The sequence below is a fragment of the Notolepis coatsorum genome, assembly GCF_963971535.1.
Source record: "Notolepis coatsorum genome assembly, chromosome: 15".
Classification (NCBI taxonomy): Eukaryota; Metazoa; Chordata; class Actinopteri; order Aulopiformes; family Paralepididae; genus Notolepis; species Notolepis coatsorum.
The window spans coordinates 65,606,657-65,616,744 of record NC_140179.1 but is presented as its reverse complement, the minus strand read 5'-3'; the positions used below and the strand labels follow the sequence as shown (position 1 = coordinate 65,616,744).

At 45.2% G+C, this 10,088-nt stretch overlaps 1 protein-coding gene across 1 annotated transcript in view; it reads left to right on the top strand.

Annotated features, from left to right (window-relative positions):
• ercc8 (excision repair cross-complementation group 8) overlaps positions 1 to 10,088 on the top strand; it is a gene marked incomplete at its 3' end in the record, with an annotated part of 63,373 nt that overhangs the window by 31,357 nt on the left and 21,928 nt on the right. The window lies entirely within an intron of this gene.

Below are 10,088 nucleotides of genomic sequence, written 5' to 3'. Positions count from 1 at the left end.
GTTCCGACTGTCAGCTGCAGAGCTCTTGTGCCTCCCCAGGTGTGAACATTCTGTACATACTTCGTCCCGCCTCTTTTACAGTAGCCAATAGGGGGCAAGTGAAACGGCAATACCTGTTCCAACATACCTGGTGTCGTGCTGAAGGTGTATTTCACTCCAGTAGAACTCGTCAGGTTTCAGCTGTCTCTAAGGTCATCTACAAGTAACAGAGTTCGCACAAGGTCCTTGAAGTGCTTAACACTTTCAGTGCCACGGAAGCAATAACTCGTTTTATAGGCCCCCACTGAGTGCCCACGACGACAAATATAGTTTTATTGTTATTAGCAATCTGATTTCATATTTCATCAACCGAGTCTCCCGTTGGTACAGCAGCTCCTCCAGGCGCTCAGAATGGAAAAAGCGCCCCCTATCGTCTATCCCTGTGTAACTGCAGGTCAGTCGCTTAGACTGTAGATATGTAGAGGCGGAACCAGTTGGTTCCTTCTGCTGGCAAGCTGTCTGCTCAACATGGAAGTCATCGCGGGACGGGAATCAGCCTGGAATATATATTCACAGTAGCCAATACTCGATCAATAAGCGTGATCGATATTTGGAATGGCGATCAGGAATTGGAATGATCTTTTTGGAGAACATCTGATCTAAGGTAAGGAATCATTTTACCAGTGTTGGGATAATCAGAGTTGTATTCGCTGAGATCTCAGCGTTTGCCCTATGTGTGTGTGTGTGCACGATCGCTGATGAGGAAATAAGAAAATCGATTTTTCAGCTGATTGATTGATTGATTGATTGAAAACTTTATTAACAGATTGCAGAATGGGTACAGTAGAGTACAGCTCAATACATACAATTGTTAAGGGATGCAGACCAGAGAAAGACTTGTCTTGTTTACATCAGGGTCCCCCATTTTCAATTTCATCATAACATATATGACATACATGACATACAGATAGACAGTACTGCTACATCTATACATTTATGACATACCAGATTTGCAAATACAGTACTGTTTGTGATACGAAAAGATCCAGAAAAGAGAGTATATACATTTGACGTAGAACTGTACATGGAGGAGGTTGGGTAGGTGGGGGGGGCTGTACATTGGAGGTGGTTGGGTGGGGGGGGGGGGGACACTGTACAACTGTGAACAAGCAAAACGTACATTGGAATATTGACAAGACCATACTTGGTCATTTACTGTACATTGGGGGGGGTTGTGTTAGGACATTTACAGGGGCCAGTTTCGAATTGCAGTCTCCCGTAGGTGTTTTTTAGAGTGTTTTTGAAGTGGTGGTAGTGATTCACATTCCTTTAAGCTTTGGGTAGGGCGTTCCACATTGATGTGGCATAATTGCTAAACGTGTTAGTCCCTTGTTTGAGCCGAATCTGGGTTTAACATGATTTGTGGTGCTCCCTCTGGTGTTGTGATCGTGGTATTCACTGACCTTTGGGAAGTATTTTGACATGTACATGGGTACCGTGGTAGTGTTGTAGCCTGTAGACCAGGCCCATTGCAAGTTGCTGTACTCTGTCGTATACTCTAAGCCATCCTAGGTAGTAGGTTGTCAAAGTGGGCAGGGTGAAGTGGGTTCTAGGAGTAAGGTCAAGCAGTAGTCTGACCAGTTTGTTTTGAGATGTTTGTAATTTTGTTTTTAGCGCCTTTGAGGTGCTTTGGTACCATGAGGTGCAAGCATAGTCGTAGTACCTTGAATGAGTGCTCCTGCCAGAGTCTTCAGGGTATTCTTGTTTACCAGTGAGGAGATCCGGTACAAGAATCGTATTCGTTTGTTGACTTTTTTTATTACATTGGATGCCATTTGTCACAGGAAAGATTTGCCTCTAGGATGGAACCCAGGTAGGTAATATCTTCTTTCCTTGTGACAATATTGTCACCCACTGTAACTGAGAAGCCGTCGGTCTTGCTGAGTTTGTTATTTGAACCGAAGAGAATGGACTCTGTTTTGCCCATGTGTAATGATAGTTTGTTATCAGCGAGCCATATGCAGATTTTGCTAGTTCTCAGCTGAGGGTTTTTTCAACCTGTAACTTGTTCTTGTCAGAGACCAGCAGGGCTGAGTCGTCCGCAAACAGGAACAAGTGCAGTCACAAGCTGACGACATGTCATTTGCATAAATTAGGAACAGTAGCGGACCTAGTATGCTTCCTTGTGGAACACCACAGCTCACTGTGAGGGGGGGGGGGGATAGGGTACCGTTTACCTCCACCATCTGCTCTCTCCCCTCCAGTTAGGATTGCATCCAGCTCACTGATAGACTATCAAAACCAATTGATTTTAGCTTGTCAATCAGATGGTGTGATTGACAGTGTCGAAGGCCTTTTGTAGGTCCAGCATGACCATGCCGCAGTATTTGCCCGCGTCCACCTCTTGTTTGATGTGGTCGTTTAAATAGAGAAGGCATGTGTCAGCTCGCGTCTCTAGCGTGCATACGTACACATATACTATCGATAATCTAGCGTTTATTTGAAAACTATTCATAAATAGGCCGAAAAATTAAAAAGTTTTTGTGTATTCTAGAATATTCCAGTAAACGTCTTTTATCATGGAATCTTTATATTTTCCTTGAAAACGAGGGCTTTTCAAAATGCTATCAAACGAAAATGAACCGATTAAAAAAAACAATCCGCTTCGACAATGTTGACTGGAAAACGAGTCATTGATAAGCGACGGGCAGATTAGACTCATAGCCATAATTTAAAACATAGATTAGGCGTTTAAGTGGATGGTGGGCATTCAACCGGTAAATCAAGGTTAAGCAAGGGCTCTGAAAGTGTTAAAGTGCTTGATTTTTTACCAAGAAAATGCAAGGTCTGGAATCCCTTGAAAACAGCAAAGAAAATTAACAAGGTGCTTAAAAAGTCAAATTAACGCATTGAAAGTTTTGTTCATCCACGATAAACATTTTCTGAATCAAGAAATATATTTTTTTTTATCTAAAGTGTAACTAATTGTCGGAAATTGGTTACTTTTAAGCCATAAATATTTGATCCGATTTCTTTTCTATAAAAAACTGCATTTAAAAGTGAATCGTATTGTATCCTTTTAAAATGAAAAATAGTGCTTGTAAAAGTACTTGAAAGTACTTGAATTTCATTTTGCAATGTCTGTGACAGGTGTCACTCATTCACCTCCGTTCACTTTGAGGAGCCAGTCTAAATAGCAACATACCTGGAAAGTATGAACAGACTACTGAAGGAGCAGCCTGACGCCTGGAGGAGGTGATGATGGCAGACGACAGGGACAGCAGTGGCCACTAGCTTACTGTTAGATTACTAAATTTTAGATGGAGGTAAGACTGCCGTTTTATTTTCTTTACGATTTTTTTTTTGACATTTTATTGCTTTATTGGACAGACCCGGCAGAGAGGAAGGATAGGAGAAGATATGGGGGGAGGACATTCGGCAAAGGTCCGGGAGTCGAACCTGTGACGGCCACGTTGCACTGCAGTGCGTTACGTGGTGCGCCACTCTGGCGCCCAAGAGACTGCTGGTTTTTGACAAGTTCTACTAAAGTGAAATACCCCTTTTTAAAGGTACGAGGCAAATGATAATGCAATGTTATTCCTGTGCCCCGGGTAGGGCTGTACCGAAGAGTTTGAAGCTTCGAAGCTTAATTCATAACGTTGACATTCGAATTCTAAATCTTTTTTAAATATATATTTTTTAATGTATGTGTCTACTCATTCTGTTTAAACCAATGGGGTTTTTATTCACAGTTGCAGATAAAGATTAGGCTACACTAATATTATAGTATTATACTATTATAGTATATGACTCGTCATAAAAATTACAATAAAACATTTATCATAAATGATGTAGCCTGTCTTCATCCGCTCGGCACTCCATCAAGACGTCACCAGCACTTTCGTACCAACCGTGCCCTTATTGGATTATTTATGTTGATGAAACTGACTCAGTTATATTCAAAACATTTATTAATTATTAAACCTTTATTAAGTTGATTTAATAAAAAAAAAAAAACGAATTTAATCAGATTAATCACTTCATTCAAATTGAGGATTTTGTTTGAGGATTTTCTATTTTATTATTATTATAATTGTTTATGATTACATCATAAAATCTGATGACAGACATTCGAAGCTTAATTCGAAAACGTCAATAGAAGCTTCCAATGCCCCGGGACAGTTCAGTCACCATTCTCCTAAAGCTAGACATCTGGCTCTGTCTTCACAAAGCCTCTCAAAGTGGGAGCACTGATCTAGAGTCAGTTCCTAAGGGTCTGTTAGGTTGAATCAGGTCACAAAGACGAGTCTTCCTGACACATTTACATCTACATCTAGTCATTTAGCTGGACACTTTTATCCAAAGTGACCTATAAAATTGTGAACAACAAGTCAGCAGGAGGGGTACAACTTAGTAAGTACAGAATACCTAGTTGAACTCCTCCATGTTCAGACGGCAGCTAGAGCGCGTCAAATCACTTGCTTCTCGATGTCCCAAAATGTAGGCACAAATCTAAAGGTGGCCGAGCCTTTGGCGAACAGTTCACCTTTACATATTAGATCTACAAGCTGTGGAACAGTTCACCTTTACATATTAGATCTACAAGCTGTGGAACAGGTCACATTTACATATTAGATCTGCAAGCTGTGGAACAGGTCACCTTTACATATTAGATCTGCAAGCTGTGGAACAGGTCACCTTTACATATTAGATCTGCAAGCTGTGGAACAGGTCACCTTTACATATTAGATCTACAAGCTGTGGAACAGGTCACCTTTACATATTAGATCTGCAAGCTGTGGAACAGGTCACCTTTACATATTAGATCTACAAGCTGTGGAACAGGTCACCTTTACATATTAGATCTACAAGCTGTGGAACAGGTCACCTTTACATATTAGATCTACAAGCTGTGGAACAGGTCACCTTTACATATTAGATCTACAAGCTGTGGAACAGGTCACCTTTACATATTAGATCTACAAGCTGTGGAACAGGTCACCTTTACAGGTCACCTGGTCTACAAGATACACTACACGACCAAGGTACCCATGTACATGTCAAAATACTTCCCAAAGGTCAGTGAATACCACGATCACAACACCAGAGGGAGCTCCACAAATCATGTTAAACCCAGATTCGGCTCAAACAAGGGACTAAACACGTTTCGCAATTATGCCACATCAATGTGGAACGCCCTACCCAAAGCTGTAAAGGAATGTGAATCACTACCCACTTTCAAAAACACTCTCAAAAAACACCTAAGGGAGACTGCAACTCGAAACTGGCCCCTGTAAATGTCCGAACACAACCCCCTCCAATGTACAGTAAATTACCAAGTATGGTCTTGTCAATATTCCAATGTACAGTTTTGTTTGTACAGTGTCCCCCACCCACCCCTCCTACCCAACCTCCCCCCCCCCACCCAACCACCTCCAATGTACAGCCCCAATCAATCAAACATATTAGACCTACAAGCTGTGGAACAGGTCACCTTTACATATTAGATCTGCTCCAACCCTAGTGATTGTTAAGTGTTTGTTAAAGACTCACCCCTTCTCACCGGCTTTTCCTTCAGGTTGAGCCGTACATATGTGCTTCTATTCCGACTGTGCATTTTATATTGTATTTTTCTGTTGTATTTGTTTGTATTGTTATATATTTCTGTTTGGGTAAACTGTAGACCTTGTGTTGTATTCTTATTAGTATTTACATTACTTTTGCACTTCGTACAGTACTATAGTCTCATTCCCACCTAAGAAAACGGTTGTTGATAAGATTTAGTCCCAGGAACCCTCATCTGAGTCTTGTTGGTTGAGGGTGTAATGTAATGAGAGCCTGTGTGGCGGCCTGGAGAGATATGGAGTCCAGCAGAGGATGAACCACCTTGGATCTCAGTGTTTATACAGGCAGTAGACACAATAAGTGGGTGCTCTGTACAGATCTGAGGTCAGTGATGTAGGGGAGAGGTGAGATGACGTACAGTGTGTGAGAGATAGGAGTGGGTCGGTCACACAGACTGATAGGGAGAGGTCAGGGCTGTATAACAAAGTGCAGAGTGTATGCTGGTAATTTCCCCCCTAAACATGAGATTCAGGCCACTTATTTGTCAAATACAAATAAGTTGGTAGACATTTTTGTCCCATATGTCAAAACGTCAACAAAGAGCGTTATGGAACGATGACATCTTGATTTTGAATGACCAAATCGTTGTTTTCACTCAAAGTCGAGTTTGATAAAAAAATATCAGCGTCCTGGCCGTGTTTGACAAATAAGTGGCGTGAATTTCATGTTTAGGTCGTAGACGATACGTCTTGATTTAGACAAATGAAAAACGATATACCCTCGCCTGAGCGATCTTAAAGGAACACGCCGACATTATGAGAACCGTCTTCTCCAGTCTGTCTCTCTCACCAGTGTGTCTGTCTCTCTCACCAGTGTGTCTGTCTCTCTCACCAGTGTGTCTGTCTCTCACCAGTGTGTATGTCTCTCTCACCAGTGTTTCTGTCTCTCTCACCAGTGCTTCTGTCTCTCTCACCAGTGCTTCTGTCTCTCTCTCACCAGTGCTTCTGTCTCTCTCACCAGTGTTTCTGTCTCTCTCACCAGTGCTTCTGTCTCTCTCACCAGTGTGTCTGTCTCTCTCACCAGTGTTTCTGTCTCTCTCACCAGTGCTTCTGTCTCTCTCACCAGTGTTTCTGTCTCTCTCACCACTGTGTCTGTCTCTCTCACCAGTGTGTCTGTCTCTCTCACCAGTGTTTCTGTCTCTCTCACCAGTGTGTCTGTCTCTCTCACCAGTGTGTCTGTCTCTCTCACCAGTGTTTCTGTCTCTCTCACCAGTGTGTCTGTCTCTCACCAGTGTTTCTGTCTCTCTCTCACCAGTGCTTCTGTCTCTCTCACCAGTGCGTCTGTCTCTCTCACCAGTGTTTCTGTCTCTCTCACCAGTGTTTCTGTCTCTCTCACCAGTGTTTCTGTCTCTCTCACCAGTGTGTCTGTCTCTCACCAGTGCTTCTGTCTCTCTCACCAGTGCTTCTGTCTCTCTCACCAGTGCTTCTGTCTCTCTCACCAGTGTTTCTGTCTCTCTCACCAGTGCTTCTGTCTCTCTCACCAGTGCTTCTGTCTCTCTCACCAGTGTGTCTGTCTCTCTCACCAGTGTGTCTGTCTCTCTCACCAGTGCTTCTGTCTCTCTCACCAGTGTGTCTGTCTCTCTCACCAGTGCTTCTCTCTCTCTCACCAGTGCTTCTGTCTCTCTCACCAGTGTGTCTGTCTCTCACCAGTGTTTCTGTCTCTCTCTCACCAGTGCTTCTGTCTCTCTCACCAGTGTTTCTGTCTCTCTCTCACCAGTGCTTCTGTCTCTCTCTCACCATTTACATTTACATTTACATTTAGTCATTTAGCTGACGCTTTTATCCAAAGCGACTTACAAGTTCTGTGCGACAAGACAGCAAGAAGGGTATAACTCTATCAGCTGAGTAACAATGTTCATCAAAGTGTTGCGTGTTACAGTGTAGGTTAGTTTATTAGGACAAGTGCATGACATTAAGGTTAGTCGGGGTTAGATTTTTTTTTTTTTTTTTTTTTTTTTTATATATCATTTCAGATAATGGTTGAAGAAGTGAGTCTTTAGTCGACGGCGAAAGATTGGACGGGATTCGGCTGTCCTAACTGGGATGGGTAGTTCATTCCACCATTGTGGGGCAAGGACTGAGAATAGGCGGCTTCTCTTTGATGACCCTCCGGGAGCTTGGATAGGAGTAGATCTGAGGCGGCCAGAAGACGCAGAGCGTAGGGGTCTTGAGGGTGTGTAGTTAGAGACCATTGACCGGAGGTAGGCGGGAGCGGTTCCCTTTGCCGCACGGTATGCTAGGTCGAGGGCCTTGAAGCGGATACGTGCAGCAATGGGGAGCCAGTGCAGGTCCCTAAGAAGTGGGGTGACATGGGCTGACTTCGGTAGGTTTGAGATCAGGCGGGCCGCTGCATTTTGAATGAGTTGAAGAGGCTTGGTGGCAGTGGCCGGGAGGCCAGCTAGCAGTGCGTTGCAGTAGTCGAGGCGGGAGATGACTGTTGATTGGACGAGGAGTTGGGTGGCTTCTTTTGTCAGGAAGGGGCGTATCCTTCTGACGTTGCTCAGGAGGAATCTGCAGGTTCTGGTTGTCGCTGCGATGTGAGCAGAGAAGTTCAACTGGTCGTCGAGGACAACACCAAGGTTCTTGGCGGTCGGCGACGCGGTCACAGCTGCATTCTCGACTGTGATGGAGAGGTCGGTCAGGGGGGAGGATTTGGCCGGCAGGTGGAGCAATTCTGTTTTGCTTAGGTTCAGTTTGAGGTGGTTGGTCGTCATCCAGGCGGAGATGTCGGACAGACAGGCCGAGATCCGCTCAGAGACGTGGATATCTGAGGGAGGGAAGGAGAGGAAGAGTTGAGTATCATCGGCATAACAATGATATGAGAAGCCATGAGATGTGATAATGTTACCCAGTGATTTAGTGTAGAGGGAGAAGAGAAGGGGTCCTAGGACCGAGCCCTGGGGGACACCCGTCCGGAGGGGGCGGGTGGCCGACAGAGTCCCTCTCCATGACACTTGGTAGGAGCGGTCATTGAGGTATGATGTCAGCCATGTCAGCGCAGATCCAGCCACTCCCATTCCTGCGAGGGCCGCGAGGAGGATCTGATGGTTGACTGTGTCGAAGGCTGCAGATAGATCTAGGAGAATCAGGACAGAGGAGAGGCCTTTCGCTTTTGCTAAGTGAAGTGCCTCTGTGACCGCAATGAGGGCCGTTTCTGTGGAGTGGCCAGTCCGGAAGCCAGACTGATTGGGGTCTAGGAGGTCATTCTGTAAGAGATAAGCAGTAAGTTGGTTGGATACAGCACGTTCAAGTGTTTTAGAAAGGAAGGAGAGAAGAGAGACAGGGCGATAGTTGGCTATGACGGTGGGGTTCAGGGTTGGTTTTTTTATGAGGGGCGTGACTCTGGCTTGTTTTAGGGAGGTGGGGACCACCCCCGAGTTGAGTGAGGAGTTGATGGTTGCAGTTAGGAATGGGAGGATGTCCGGTGCTATGGTCTGGAGGAGTGGGGAGGGTAGCTGGTCCAGCTGGCATGTAGTCGGACGGTTCGACGTTACCAGTGTCAGGGTCTCGGCTTCTGTAATGGGAGAGAAAGATGACAGAGTGAAGGATGAGGTTCTCGATTCAGCGCTTGGAATGGGTGGGGGTTGGGAGAAGGAGCTGCGGATGTTCTCCACTTTTTCCTCAAAGAAGATCGCAAAGTCTTCGGCAGAAAAAGATGAGGGAGGAGGAGGTGGGGGGGGAGTGAGGAGGGAGGACATGGTAGCATGCAGTTTGCGAAGATTCTTGGCAGAGGCCTCGATCCTATGGTGAAAGAAAGAAGCTTTGGCATTAGTAATGGTTTTGGAGAATGTTAACAAGAGGTTGTGATATGTGTCGATGTCAGCAGTGAGGCGTGACTTTCTATACTTCCTCTCAGCCGCTCTCAGGACCTGTCTTTGTTCTCTCACTGCATCCGTCAGCCATGGACTGGGTGGGGAACGGCGGGCAGGTTTCTCAACGAGGGGACAGAGCTTGTCGAAGGAGGTTGCAAGGGCTGAGAGGAGGGTGGAGGTTGCCATCTCTGTGGGGAGAGCAGAGAAGGTGTCACTCAAAGGTAGAGCGGATATTATGTCAGAGGAGAGGGTGGAGGGGGATAGGGAGGGCAGGTTGCGTCTGAGTGAGACGGTTTGAGTTGGGGTGAAGACTTTTCGGTTAAGCATGAGAGTTAGTGAGAAGGATATGAAGGAATGGTCAGATACATGTAGGGGAGTTACCGTGGTGTTAATGATGCTGGAGTTACGGGAAAATATGAGATCCAAGGAGTTGCCTGCTTTGTGGGTGGGAGGCATGGCAGTGGGAGTCAGGTCAAATTGTTGTAGGAGGGAGACCACTGGGACCGACTGAGATGAGTCAGGCAGGTTGAAGTCGCCCAATAGAAGGAGCGGGGTACCATCTTCCGGTAAGGAGCTTAGAAGCATGTCCAGCTCATCTGTGAAGTGATCGAGGGGACCTGGAGGGCGATAGAGTGTAACAATGGTGAGATTGAAAGGATTAGAGACAGATACT